Here is a 14,878-nt window from a genome sequence, read left to right on the forward strand (position 1 = left end):
ACCTCTGACACTGCTGCCATTTGCCTCTCAAGCCTTCCTGTGCCTTTCTGTTGCTTAACGGTCATATCCATTTTGCTTTATCACTTGTCTCTCAATGTCCATGTGTTTTTTGGCTCTCATGCCTCATGTTGGCTCCCTGCTCTCTATTACCTCATGCTCCAGGAGCTGCAGGCTGCTCATGGTGGTTTGGACTGTGCATCTACTGATGGCATGGGGCCACACATGTTTTTGCAGCTGAGCTGAATGTCACAAAAGCAAAGGAGAGCATTGGCCAGAAGACTTTGTGCACAAGAGTGGCTTTTGGTGTCAGACAGGGTGTTTCTACAGGGGGAACAGGGGCTTTGGAGGACTCCTAAGGAGGATCCCAGGCCTGCAAGCCCTGCTGCCAGCAGAGGCAGCGGGGCACGGGCAGAGCTCAGCTCGCAGAGCTCCTCGGCTCCCGCAGCTCCCCTCAGCACCCAACTCCAGCCCATCCGCCGCCTGTTACCTGCCTCACAAGCTGGCCGAGGCGGCCGCAAAACCTTTTCCTCAGACACCGTCAGTACCACGGCATCGCGCCTCCTGCCTCTGCAGGGCTCAGGGCTGCCGAGGGCCGCGCCGAGACCGGCCTCACCCAGCTGCAGGCGGTTAAACACCCTCACAGGGTTTTAAAAGGAAGAAGGGGAGAACTAGCTTCACCTGCTGCGAGGCCGGGGGAGGGCAGCGGCGCAGCGGTGGCTGGCTGCCCCCTGAGGGGACGCGGAACCCCGGAGAGCGCAGCACTACCCCCTGCTGCCTCCCCTCCCGCCGCGCCGCGGAGGGCGGGAACGGCGCGCGCCCGGCCCCGCCCCGCGGAGGGGTGGGGTGGGGAGAGGGAGGCGGTGTCGGGCGCGCGCCTGGCCCCGTCGTGCCCGCGTCCCGTGCGGCCGCCATGTTGTTGTGGCTGTGAGAGGCGGCGGAGGCAGCCCGGAGCCCAGCGACCCCGGCCCAGGCAGGAGGCCGCGCCCCGGGACGGGGGTGTGGGGGCTCCGCGCCATGCCCTGCCCCGCGGTAAGGAGCCGGTGGGGGCGTCTGGGCTCACCCGGCGCCTGGCGGGGGGGTGGGCCGGCCTGCCGGGCTGGGGCCTGGAGGAGGGCGGCCGGGCTGTCAGCTGCGCGGCCGCGGCCCGGCACGCCCCCTCGGGCCGCGGGGTGAGGGGCAGCGGTGGGGACGCGGCGCCGGTTTCCTCCGCTCCGGGCGGCCGGGGCCGCCGCGGAGGAGGAGGAGGCGGCGGCGTGCTGAGGCGCTTTCCCGGCACCGCGGCCGGGGGTGGCGGCGGCCTCCTCCTCCTCCCCGGGCGGGCAGGGATGCCGTCCCGAGCGGCGGCGCGTCCCTCGGCGCTGGGGCTGGCGGGCGGCGCGGCCGCGGGAGGTGAGCTTCCCGACTGGCCGCCGCCGGGGTCCGCGGCCTGTGGGCCTCACCTGGCGCCCGCCGCTCGCCTGGCCGCCCCGCGGGGGTGGCTGCCTCCCCGCCGCCCGTGGAGCGGGACTGAGGCAGCGCCTCACGCCGCCGGCAGCCGCGGCCCCGCGCTCGTCTCCTCCGGCCGGTTTGGCCGCCGTGTCAGTTGTGCTCAAGGGTCCTTGTGCGTGGAGCCAAAATTCCCTTTCCTGTTGTAAGCGGGAGTTGTGAAGGGTTTTTATTTAAATAGTTTTGGGGCTTTAATTGTCCCTCTTCCCTGTGTTCCTCTTAACAGACCTATACTTCTGATGGGATCTGAGCAGAGGTTGCCCTTCTCTGGTAAGTAGTGTTTTGCCTCCCCGCTCCAGTTCCCCCCAACGTGGAGTTGTAAGTTTTTTGCATTGAAGTTGTTCCCTCTTCAGTTCATTCTTTTAGGGAATATTATTTTCTCAGCAGATGAGACCTCGTGTTCCTTCACATCTCTGTACAGGAAACTGATTCCTTTCCTCTTGGTGCAGACTTCCCTTGCTCGGGGGAAGGCTGGGTATGAGTATGAGCTTTTAACTCTTGCAGACTTCAACTCTGCGTGCTTCACCCTTTTGCTTTCTTGTGTGATGAGCCCATGTAACCGTGCGCATTAAGGCTTTCTTTCAGAAGAAAAGAGCTTGTCTAGTGAATCATGTCAGGTAGTGCTGAGTGTAGAAGTACAGCTTGGCTTGATGGCAAATATAAAGGTGTGTTTAAATGCCTAGGCGAGCCCATTGGGAAGGGATGGTAGTGTGACAAGGAACTGTGGCAGGTTTCCTGTAATACCTGTCATGCACCTCAGCTCTTTATTAAAGCATGTGCTGTAATATTTGAAAATTAACTTTCTTGGTGGAAGTGAAGGAGTTTTTACAAAGGAGTGCCTGTAGATAACTTGAGGGGAGGAGGCTGACATCTAATATCTGCTGCTGAAGCTGTTACTGATCGCAGTGGTTTTGGAAGACAGAAAAAGTGCTCCCTTTCACAGTACAGGAAATAGTGTGAACTGTAAGTGTTGAAACTTTCTACAGATAAGTAAAGGCGGGGCATGGGATTCTAAAATGCTTCAGTGACAAGGGCTTCTGTGTGCCTGGGGGAGGGGCAAACATGCAGAAACAGTCATGTGGAGCAGTGGTGGTTTTTTGAGTGGTTGCACTAAAAGGTGCTCTTGTCCTACTTCACATTATAGGAGTGGTATATTGAGAATCAAGTTAGTCCTCTTGCTGACAGTGGTGTAGGTACCCATTAGGATACTGTTAATATCCATTATGTTAACTGTCTGCATTAGCAGGTATTAAAATATTGGTTGGCCTTCTTAAGTAATATGCTATGCAACCCACAAATGATACCAAGTAGGTAGAATAGGTGTGCTTGATAAGCTCTTTTTTTATTTTCCATAAAAATGGCATCCACAGCTGGAGGAGATAGAAATGGAGCATACCAAAGCTTCTGAAGATAGAGGATACAATGTTTTATCTCAGATCTCATTCCACCTACATGCAACCTAGGATGATGGAGAGGAGTGTGTTGTCAGCCTTTCAAGAGTAGGAGGAATGTGGCTATGCTGTGCTTTGCTGGCAATTAACCTGTAAAAAAGGAGCAACTTAAGAAGGATATTGTTAGCTGCTGGAGTAATGGGCAGAAGCCTGAAAAGTCTGCGGTAGCTAGGAAGAAGGAATTGTCTGCATGGAGTGAATTGGAGGAACTGGGTTAGTGTCTAGCACAAAGCTTGATCTTTTCACCTGCAGAGGTCAAAGGGATGTGATGGCTGTTCCTGCTCTGGTAGCTTCCTACTGGGATGTGTAACTGGATATAACGAGATAGGACTCTTCTACTTGATATCGGTGGTGTCTTCCAGAGCACGTGACTCCAAATTGTTTGTTAATACTTACCAGATGCTGTAAACTAGAATGAAAAGTCCAGACACTTAAATATGCACTTGTTTCATACTGGCTTTCATTGGCTGAATCAAAGTAACACAAGTTGTATTTATTTCAGAACAAGCTTTTAGGTACTAAAAAAGTCTAAGCCATAATGTGCAACTGTTCTGTGTTTGTTTCTAGTTTGAGTAGTGATGGTATAAAGATCTGCCTGTTAGATCCCATATGGGTTTTAACTTTGGGAAACGAGCCTCATGATTTGTAATTCTACCCTTCTTCTAGATATTGGTGCTGTAATTTCACAGTGCTGTTGGGAAAACTTGTAGCACTCGGTTCATGCTGTAGTTCTTGTGAATTAACTGGATTGTTAAATATTTCTTTCTTTGTGGTGCTTCAGAATTTCAGGGCAACTCAGTGGCTTGCATGAAAGACCTAAAAGTGAAGGTAGTCCTAGTTCAGGAATTTGAAATACTGACTTTTTACTGAGGCTTGCTATCCTAGTAAAGAACTGAAGACCTCAACTCCTAATGCATTACAACTCTCACCTTGGATGCATTAATCCTGAACTGTGCAGGATTGCCATAACCAGACTGTTGTATTGGCTTGCATGCATGTTTGCTGCTTGTGGGATGGGCAAGGGACCATTTGGTGTCAACTGCTCTCATTCAGAATGTAGCTGCTAACAGAAACAGCTAAGAGTTAGTCCCCTTGCTTTGGGGTGAGCAGTTGAGAAGGACTGACAGAATGTCCGTGATACCATAGAAATCTAATTGTAAGCCAGAGCATGAGTAGCCCAGACTTGTTCTTCCCCTCATCTGATTAATAGTTTCTGGTGGTGTGAAGGAGGTGAACACCAACTGGCTGTAGTGATTCTGGGAGGTAATGTATCCCATAAGGAAGGCCTTGAGTCACTCCCTGCTGATCCGAACTAGGGGAAAGAACAACCTGTAGCAGCAGGGTAGAAGTGTAGCCGTGATCTTGTTGAAACAAGTGGTATCTTTAGTCTTTTAGACTTTAGACCTTTAGTCTTGTTAAGAAATGTCTGGATTGTGTTGCTCTGCTGGGAGGTGCTCTGTTCACCTTCAGTAAGTAGCAGTATGTGCCTACAAGTGAAGCTTGGAACTGCAGTGCCACACTATGCAGAATGAGCTAGGGAGGAAAAGCAAAGCAGAAGGCTTTACAGAATGTTAATTGAAATGGATAAGCTATTTCTGGAGTCATTGATGTCCATCAAAAAGTGCTGTTTTTAAAGGCTTAACTTAAAATACTGTTGCAGATTTCCTAACTTTGGTTCATCTTCTGAAACTCCTCTGACTTAAATCCTTAATCTAAAGTTCAGGGAGCAGCAGTTGGTTTGATGTGTGAATGTGACTGCAAGTTAAGCTTAACTGGAAGTATGCTCTCTAAGTCTTGCTGGTGGGCAACTGAATATTCAGAGGCATTGTTCCTCCTTATGGACATTAATGCCAAAAATAGTTGCAACAAAATAAGCTTGGTATGATACAGTTTGAAGTTTTTCTGAAATTTGTGTATATGCACGAGTGAGGTAACTAATGACATTGTAATAGCTGTCCTGTAGGCGGTAGAACCCTTCCAAACTATGGTAAGGGGGGGAAAACCAAACTCAACCTCTGAAAAAGACTATGAAACCTCTGAAAAACTGTGAAAAAGATAGGTGGTTCTTGCCCTTCCTTGGGAGAACTGCATTTCAGAAGACTTGAAGCTGCATGGCAACTGAACTTGTACAAGCTGCTGTATTGAAGTATTGCCACTTCTGAAAAAGTTAATATTTTGAACAAGGTTTCAGAGGAACTTAATTTTAGAGCAATTAGTCTGCCATTTTTCCTCTTGACTAGGAATGAAGTGAAAAGCTGTAAAGTGGCATTGATAGGATGGCTTGGGAGCAGGTTGTTGTATAAGCTACCAGTCATGCCAGTGATGAAATGTGTCCTCAGTAACACATGCTGATAGATCTTTAGTATTAAACCCCTTTTTTTAGAGAAATTAAACCAAAATAATTTAATTGCAAATACTTTAAAATATAGCGTTGCAGTTGAGTGAGTTGAAAGAGGACAGAACAGCGAAGAAATGAAGCCTTAGAGAAGTACTAGTAGGTGAAAAGCAAAGCAAGTTGTCTTTTGCCTTGCTCAGCACATCTCACTGTAGTTTTCAGTGTTCATTGTGGTGGACTGACTAGCCATGATGATAATGAAGTTGGGTATGCTGGTGACAGCTTTTATCTGAGATGCTGATCTAGCTGATGCTTTTACTGACTTTTGTGACATCAGTTCTTAATCAAATTATTCTTCAGTGTACGAATAACGTGGTAGTAGTCAAATTCAGGGTGTTTAGCTATTTTGTATTTTGTGAAGCATTAGAACTAGTTCTAGCTGTGAAGCCTGAGCTTAGCTTGGAAAATTATCGTGTCCCCAATGGAATTAGCTTGAAGCTAGAATCAGAAAATTTGTGTTAGTCCCTGGCTACTTAGGAAGAGCCGGGCTTTTAGAAGGGCAGCCAGAACAGACCAGCACCCTAGTGGACCACTTATGGAGGAAGAAATGCTGTTTTGCCATAATTCTTTGCAGTTTTTCTTTCCAATAGATGCACTGGTATAGACATTATTTATAGAAATGCTGTTAGAACAGTTTTCTGTTGCCCTTTTGTGGGCCTCACTTGTTTTGCCAACTCTGGGACTGGAAACTAGGGCTATAATCAAAGCATTAATTTTGTAGTGTTACCTGAATGGACAGAGCTTCAGGAAAAAATAAAACTAGTTTCTCTTTCCCTATGCCTTTTAAAAGAAGGTTTTGACTCCTATATCAGCTAGGAAAGGGCAGGCTCTTGACAGAATGAGACTTTTCTCTAGTGCTGCTTTCTCCACTTGTGGAAGTGCCTGGGGGAGGCTGTTCCCAGCCACCTGTGTGAGGAGAGGACAGAAATGCCTGTCTGCTGAAAAGCGTAGGTTGAAATTGAGTCTGTGAAGACAAGATGCACCTGGTTGGCTTTCTAACTACCTTTGGAGAGCAGAGCAAAGGCAGGACTTGGCTTCAGGGTGTGTTGTTAGCTGTCTCCCCAGCTCATCCCTGTGAGCAGCCTTTTATGAAGGGGTGATATGGATCATAAGCCTTCCAAGTTCCATATGACTCCTCAGTTTCTCTGTGGTTGGACTGTTCTGCTCAAGTAGGATTCTTATTTTGGTTTCTGTACAGCTGGTGGCAGGATTTCAGAATATAGATGGAAAATCAGATCTTTCCTTGAGTCTTTCTGACATGAAGGGTTTAGCATCTTGTAGGTCTAGGATAGACTACTAGAATTTTGATTTCAGTTACTTAGTTGCTAGAAATTGTAGTTAAGTGAAACAGAAGTCTGAATTAAAGAAATGGTAACAAAGACTGAGTCCCCAGAGGGATTAGGAACTTTTGGCTGGGAGAGGGATTTATTTGCACCTACAGTAACACTGGAACTGCTTATGACTGTGGAGTCTTAACTTAAACATCTTACAGTAGATGTTACATGAGTGAGATAACTTCGAGTACTTTTGAAGTGAAGCCTGCATTTTGTTTTGCAGATGTTAGAATGATCCTAGTATTAAGCTCTGTCCTGTCACTCTTGAACTACTGCTGAGTGCTTTCAAAATGAGTTTTAAGTCCTAAGCTGCTCATGGAAGTGGTAGCAACTGCATTTGGAATTGGTGGAAAGTGTTTCCCTGGAATTTCCTATCTGGTAGTTAGACAACCAGCAGCCTGACTCCTTGTTTTCTCTGCAAGTAGATCAGGAATGGGGAGTAAGCTAGTTGCTGTGGCTGGCTGATTTCATCTCTTGTAGCTGTAATTGACCTAAATGTGTACCTGTGAAAGCTTTACTTATTGCATTGCTATCTGTAAGCTTGTAATTGCTATCATTGAAACTTAAACCTGAGATAAAATGAGATGCTGTGAAGCTCTGCTGTTTGTAATTATACTGTTTGCATCCTTGATAGGGTGTTTGCTTTAAGACCTTTTCAGACCTAGTTCCACACTTGTTGCTGCTGAAAACTGTTCTCAGTTTTACTTGCCTTCGGTGTATTCTCTTAACTTCCAAAACTACTGTTATCAAAGCTGACTTTTACTGTTCTTTGGGTTCTCTGTAAGTCCAGGCTTTTAAAATACTTGCCTATCTCCTGACAAAGAACAGATGAGTCAAAAGGAGAAGCTACGAGAAGAAAACTCACCTGCCATATCGCAGAGCAGCTTCGCCTGAAAATTAGCACGTGGACATTGCTCTGTCCATTCTGCAGTCAGTTTGCTATGTTCTGGGTAGAAACACCTTTTCTAGATGTTGTGAGTTGGTAGCTTTGATTTTTGTTGTTCTGTTTGAGTTTTCCTTATTTCCTTTACTCATTTCTGAGAACAAATATGTTAGTGTGATATAGGCATTGTTGAACTTGCGATCCAAGAAACCTGACTAAAATGTCTAAGCAGATTGCATTTCTAGGTTATTTTGATTATTTTCCTTTAAATGGAAGCTGAAAGCAAGTGAAGTGTACTTAATGTAAACTTACAAGTTTATTGTCTCTGCCTGCAGACCCTCTACTTTCCAGCTAAGCACTGTGCATTTTTTTAAGAGTGGATAAGCTTTTCATCAAATTAATGGCTAAACCTTATCAAACAAGTGTTCATCTTTACAATTAAGCATTCCTTTATTTAATTGTATGGTGATTGGTGGGAATGCTAGTCATGAATACATTTGAGAATTCAGATTCTTAATTTTCACTCACTGCTGGTAGCAGGAATTTGCTGTGAACAGGGCATTATATTCTGGTTGGATACCCATTATAATTAAATTATCATCTTTGTCTATGTTCAGTGAACCTTTCTTTGAGTAATTTCCAAAAGAATGCACCTTTTTGCACTTTGGGAAAATCTGAACTCTGAGGAAGGAGGAAGACGGAACAAGGTAAATATTTTGAGGTCTGCTGGGCTTTCCTTGTAGGTTTGGCTAATGGATTTACGGTCAAGGCATAGTTGTTTTCTAATGCAGAATACAATAGCTTGCTTGTTTTCTTTTACTCTGGACTGGAATCTCTTAATCCCTTCAGACTCAAGCATGAGTATCACATGATTTGGAGGTGTTTGGTTAGTGTACTTCACTGCTGCAGTGCATCCCTGTACGTAACAGATGAGTAAATTTGGACTGCAGGGAGAAGCCACATGGAAATTTTCAGTTTTTGATAGTCATGTTTAAGTGTCTAATGCTTTGTTGCTGGATCCTCTTCTAGGAAGACGCAAGGGAAGGATATGGACAGGTAGATTTCTAACTGAGATCAGATTTCTGCTTGAGACGTCCAGTTCATGATAAAAAGGACTACAGCTTCAATGTACTGATGGTATACCTATATGTTCAGTATACCTAGAGATGCTCAAAGCATGTATTAAGGTATTTGTATGGAAACTCTTGCAGGAAAACTGGTGGTTACATCTAACTATAGGTCCTTCTTTCAGAGTGTGTGACCATATGGGACATCAGTGGATATATAGCTGTATAAGTGATACTCATAAACTCTTGTTAAAGTATAAGAATAAATGAATATTCATTAACAGATAATTCCAGAAAATAGTAGCTGTTTGTATAGCTGCATAATGGTACCAATATGCCTGGTCACTGTCATAATGCTTTTCCCTCCTTCAATTCTGCAGGCTTTAGTAGCTGGAACCAAAATGTCTTCCACCTGTCAAACTGGAATTTTAGCTTTTATATGACAGGATAAATGCTGATACTTGATGAGGGTAGCTGATAAATATTGATCTAGTGAGAAGACTAGACAGAAGATGAGTATGCAATTATGGGTTTCTAAAATAGAATAGGATTTGCTGAAATACGGTAACAAACTGAGGATGGTAAAAAAACCTCCAGTGACTTAGAAGATGCTGATCTTGACTCTTGGTGCTGCTTTTGCAGAATTTGGTACGTTAAGCACAAGATCTTTGTTGCTTTGCTTGGATTCTACCAGCAGCTGAAGCCTGCTTCTTCCTAAGCTGTTTCATTCACTTAGAAAGAAATGCAAAAATAATTGGGTAGCTCTAGTTGTGCTGCCTCTATACTTAGCTCATTACTCCTGGCAAATTATCTTTTGCTTCTCAAGTGTTGACTGGTAGGCTGGTTTAAGAGCTGTCTAGCTTTCAATTGCTAGGTCATTTGAACTCCTCTGCAGTATTTTTATTGCATAGGCACTTCTTCCTATGAACTCTTGCAAGGCTGGTGATAACCTAACAGTGGAAACGTCTAAGGATAGGAATTTAGTAATTCACAAAGAAAAAAAGCAATGCCAAGCCTGCTGTTGTAATCAACTTGGAGTAGGAAGCAATCTTGAAACCTGCTTGATGTGATACTTCCTGCAGAGAGTGGTTAGGTTCATTACTGTCACTGCACTGGCTGATGCCTGGATTGGGGGTGTGAGGTGTTCGTGTGGAGGACGCGGCCTGGGGAGCTGTGGACAATGGATGAAAGGATTTGGCTTGATTTTGACAAGTGTAAGATTGGTATAACAAGTACAATAAGAGCTATTTTTTGAGATTAGTTTTTAATAAGCTTTTTGTATAAGGTACAAGTTCAGGTGCTCCCATCCTTTGAGGATCACACCCAGAGAGCAGTCCTATTAATGTTAATAGTGCTGTTGCATCACTCCTTAGACCGCCATGTTCTCATTCAGCACTAAGGTATGAAGACTTTTCCTCTTGCATAAGACAACTTGATTTGCTCTGGTTGGGGAAGGAACAGTTTGGCAGCTCGCTAAAGAGTAAGTTGTGTGCTGCTGTTCCCTGTAGCTTATTTTTCTAAACATTACTACTTCAAGTTCTGTCCAGCTTTCTAAACTGTCTTATCAGTATATGCAGCTGCCTGAGACTGGACCACTACTCATACAGAGGTAGTGATTATCTGGCCAGCCCATGCTGAATGCAGTTCTTTTACTGCTTCTAGCATATCTCCTGCTCCTAGACCCAAATTGTATGGCGTTCAAGTTAGAGCCCTAGTTAGGGATAAGCCTCATGTACTTAGACGTATTTCAAGAGCCCCAAAATTGAAATATGGCTTAATTTACTTTGTCTCCTTTCAATTTCTAGGTATTGGTAACAACTGTTGTTGTTTTTTCTGGTTCTTCCAATAAAATTCAGAATTTTAGCCTCATTGTGGACACTTGCTATCATGTGCTAATCCCAGAAGACCAAGTAATATACGAGTTAAGAAATAATTTGTGTAAAAATATGCTGCAGGTCCAGTAACATTTGTTATTGAGCTAAATGGATTTCACTTACTAAAGGCAAGGAGTGATCAGTTAAAACACGCCTTGTCAAAAGAAGTTGGTCTCAAGTGGTGAAAAGGACAAGAAGGGACTTTTTTTGTGCAGGAGTTCCCATATGAGAAGTAAGCAGGTGGGCTGGGGAGAAGTTAAGCTTGCAGTTTAGAAAGGCCTAATGCCAGAAAACCCTCCAAAAACTAATTTATGCACTTAAACTCCACAATTTTTATACTGACTCTTGCCAAGACAATTAAAGAATTCCTGGAGCTAGTTTGAATTTCCAGGCTGGGTTTGGAGCACGATAGCTTCTTCTGCAGGTGCAGAGAACACTCAGGTCTGTTCAGGTGGGTTGGTCAGTCTCAGTGGTTTTATTGCTGGTAAGATTTTTTTTTAAGGAGTCTGAAGATGTTGCTGTGAAGCACACTTGTGGTACAGTTGCAGATGTAGCCAGCTGGAGTTTTTAATTGCTTGTAAAAGGTCAGCTTTCGAACTTCCATGAGTTGATGAACAATAAATTTTAAATTGGTGTTGTAGCACCTGTTTTGTAGAACTTCACGCCTCCTGTTTGACTCTGGAAAACTTAGGAGTAAGAACAGGGTCCCTTTGTGGGGTTGGTGGTGTTAAGATCTGCTTAACTCTTTGTAGGTAGCTAAAATGCAAAAGGTGGTGTACCCTAGGGCCAATTCAGAGAAGGCTTGTTCAGCTGAATGAAGATCAACTGTGGTAAAACAACTCCATAAATCTGTCATGTTTGCAAACATATTTCAATAGCAATTAGTTAGGTTTTGCCTTTATATTGCTCTCTAGGTGACTTTATGCTGAAGTATTGTTGAAAGACTTAGCAGAGTTTGTACATGTTGAAACAAATATGATGGCTTGAAACTTGTCTGAAGAATCTGCTTGTTAGCTGACTTCTGAAGAGCTGGTTTACCTGTAACCCCTCAAAAAAACCCATGCTGATGACTTGGTTACTTTGTTTTATAATAACACTTTAACAAGAACTCAGTTTAAACAATGTACTAATAATTTAATGCATATAGGAATGTGGAAGAGAAAGTTGTGAATCTTTCTGTGAAGCTGGGAATCTACAGATTGTGCTGTGTGAGTGACAGCTCAGCCTCTACATGGAATTCAGAGCATCTTTGCCATGTTATAAAAAGCTTGTTGCCTGGTGCTGATCTGTTCCTCCAACACAGAGCTTTTTGTAACCTTTAAACTCTAAGTATAGAATAGGAATTTATCCTGTTAAAACCTGCATTTGTTTAAAGAGTTAGCTCCTGCTTATTCACCTATGTCCCACATCTCTAGATCTCGGTTATTTACATACCAAGATGTGTGTCACTAAACTTACTGGGTAGGTAAGTTTTTCCTTTAACAGAGAAGTAAATGTTGCCTGTAGCAAATGAACAGTTATGACAATCTTGTTATGCCTTTCTTGTTCTTCAGTTTCTTCGGTTTTATGTACAATATTGAACTTCTAAATTATGATTTAGGAGCTGTTCTGTTGGTGACTTCTTGCCTGTGAAATCCTAGAGGTTTGTCCAACTACGTCTGAGATGAAGAGTGTCTAACTTGAGACTTATCTTGGAAGTGATGTATTTTATGTTGTATCTGATGTCAATTTTACAGGCTTTTTTTGTGGGGGAGGAATGGGGAAAAGTCCTTACTTAGTCTCATCTAAACAAAATAGGCTGGGTGGATACTGTAACATTTACTGGGTATATGGAATACCTTAAAATGAAGTGCTTGATGATGTAGGTTGAATGGAAGGGTCTGAAGGCTTCAGTTCTGAAGTAAGGAGTAAGTCTTCTAATTTGTCTAGTTAGATTTGCTCGGCTTTCAAGCCTCACTGAGTGTTTGAAGGGAGAAGTAGCAGATTTTTTTTTGTGTCAAAACAGTGGACTTGAATTAAATCCTTTTTTAATGTTTTGAGGTTGCTTGGTATAGGGTTTTCACAATGTTGCTCATACTCAGCTGGTGGAATGTGAGGTAAATTCATCACAACTCAGATGTGATCCTCCCTTCCTAGTATTTTAACTCCTTGTCACAAGTGAGTGTTCCTTGCAAACAGATTTGAGGTAGAAATCTGCAAATTAACCTTTGTTTCAGTGTTGTCAGCCCATTGCATCTTCTGAGTTGAACTTGCAGTCTTGGTGCCGTGTTCATTGTGACTAGGATGATATGCTGTAAAGGGGGATTTTTAATACAATGTTTCTAGACCACTGTTGCTGCAAGTAAAGCATTTAACAAATGCATCTGCAGTGTTTTGTTTCTGTAAGCAAAATGGTCCCTTATCCTGAAGTTGCTGGCTTACAGCAGCCTTCACTAGATAAAGTGCCACTAGTGTGGTGTAGTCTAGGATGGGTACGGAGTAATAGGTCCGCTTTGTGGCTCATGCAGCTCTGGAGCTAAGGACGCTGCCTGCCTTATGGCACTGGGGTGTTGGGCTGAACTGCTGGTACAGGGAGGCCTAAATGCTGAAAGGGTAGCCGTTGCAACTGATTTTAAATTATCCTTCAAATGCAACTCTTGAAACTGTTCTGTATCTCAGTCAAACTGAGTTTGAAGGTGTCCCCTGCAGGACATGCATCTCGCCTAGGGTTTGCCTCCCCTGCTCTCTGGCAGTGGATTGTGTATCTGTTGTGCTGCTTGAGTTGTACTCAAGATTTATGTAGGAAGTGGAAGCAGATGCATTCCTTTTTCTCAGAACAATTTTATTAATTGTTAACTGAAACAGTTGAATTGCTGATTTTTTTTTAGTATTTGTGGTAAGATTTGATATGTTACTTCATAAATGCTCATGTGTTTTCCACAGATAAAATTTGCTTAGCCTTTGTGGGTTATTGGATTTTTGAGTGTTAAGGTGGTTATGTATTTAATTCAGTAGTGAGAAGTAATGCACTGAAACTTCATACTGGAAAGTTATTTAGTAACTCTTGTTTTCATCACTGAGCTGCAAAAAATAATGCTGGTGAACTGAGCAAGGTTAAATGAAAAATGTACAGAACACAAATGTACATATTTCAGAGTGTGTCCCTAGAGGTAATAAAGCCTTCATTGGTAACTGTACTCAAGCAGATATACCTCCTGGCTCTAACCAGATTTAATTTTTTGTAACTCATCTTGTTTAATACCTGCATAGTTAGGGCTTCTAGCTCTTATTTCTGTGATCTGCTTTTTTTTTATCTTGACTGTAAGCAAAAATGATTACCTGTCAGCTTACTATAACATTGAAAAGGCATGATTTGACTCAGACTTCTTACAAGGAAAACAGAACATATGCATTGCTGTGTTTGCTCTGGTGTAGGTTACTTCAAAGTATTGGCAGGTCTCTTCCATGAGATCGTGTATCAGTCTGTGGGGTAGAAGTTAGTCTGCTAGCACATTTAATCTATTTTTGATTTGTCAAGATCTCAAAGGTAGAAACAAAAACCACTTTGTCCTGGCTATTCTCAGGAGGGCTGACACTTGAATGACTCTTTCTATTGTCTATTCACTTTCTTAGCATGCTGCTCTTGCTGAGTGAAGCACATTTTGTAGAAGTCACTTCCACTGTCTTAAGTTCAAAGGCTTTTCATCTATAGGTTGAACATCTCATACCAGCAATTTCAGATGAGGTACTAGTTTGGATAGTTTCAAGTTCAACCTTGTCAGCATAAGTCAGTGAAACTTCTCTGGCAACTCTTCTATAAAATAAGGCTGTGCTGGGGCTGAATCTTACTGCTGCCTTCCATCAAATCACTGATGCTGTATCTGCTTTCTCTGTCGAATGAGGAGAAGAGTATGACTGAAGATGCTCTTTGATCAGTGCAGAAGAAGCTCTAGAGAACCCAAATCTCTGGGGTTTTGGTGGACTTTCCAGAGTATCATTCATGCTGATTTATGCTTTATTGCTGAGAGAATTGATGTCTGACAGAATATCCTGGAAATACTGTATCCAGGTTCTAGTTGTGTTTTTACATGTTATGATAAACCTTTTGCAGCTAATCCCAAGTGTCTAGATACAATTAAAAGTCTTGAGTCTTTACCTTGCTGTGTAATTTTCATGTGGCCATTTTCTGAAGCTTTAATCAGGGCTTTAAATTTCTCATGCATGTTAGTTGTGTAAGAATTTCCTTGATGTTTGCAGGTGATCTTGAAGTATTCAGTTTATCTTTAAGTAGTTGAGCTTGGTTTCCTACCATCTATTTCATGGTTTTCAGGTTTGTTTGCATTTACCTTAGTTAAGCAATAATTAACTCAAAGCATTGAACTGATTGAGTTATATTGGGAGAGCAAACCA

At 43.2% G+C, this 14,878-nt stretch overlaps 1 protein-coding gene across 4 annotated transcripts in view; it reads left to right on the forward strand.

Annotated features, from left to right (window-relative positions):
* The first annotated feature begins 869 nt into the window (after positions 1-869).
* The window catches only part of MTMR3 (myotubularin related protein 3), an 85,930-nt gene continuing 71,921 nt past the window's right edge, over positions 870-14,878 (forward strand). For 3 of the 4 annotated variants that reach the window (XM_040606914.1, XM_040606881.1, XM_040606923.1), the window contains exons 1-2: positions 870-1,029; positions 1,712-1,755. The gene's annotated coding sequence lies outside the window, so the exon portion shown is untranslated. The remainder of the gene's footprint in view (positions 1,030-1,711; positions 1,756-14,878) is intronic. The other variant, XM_040606889.1, reaches the window with a different exon arrangement.

The sequence above is a fragment of the Falco naumanni genome, chromosome 1 (genome assembly GCF_017639655.2).
Source record: "Falco naumanni isolate bFalNau1 chromosome 1, bFalNau1.pat, whole genome shotgun sequence".
NCBI lineage: Eukaryota > Metazoa > Chordata > Aves > Falconiformes > Falconidae > Falco > Falco naumanni.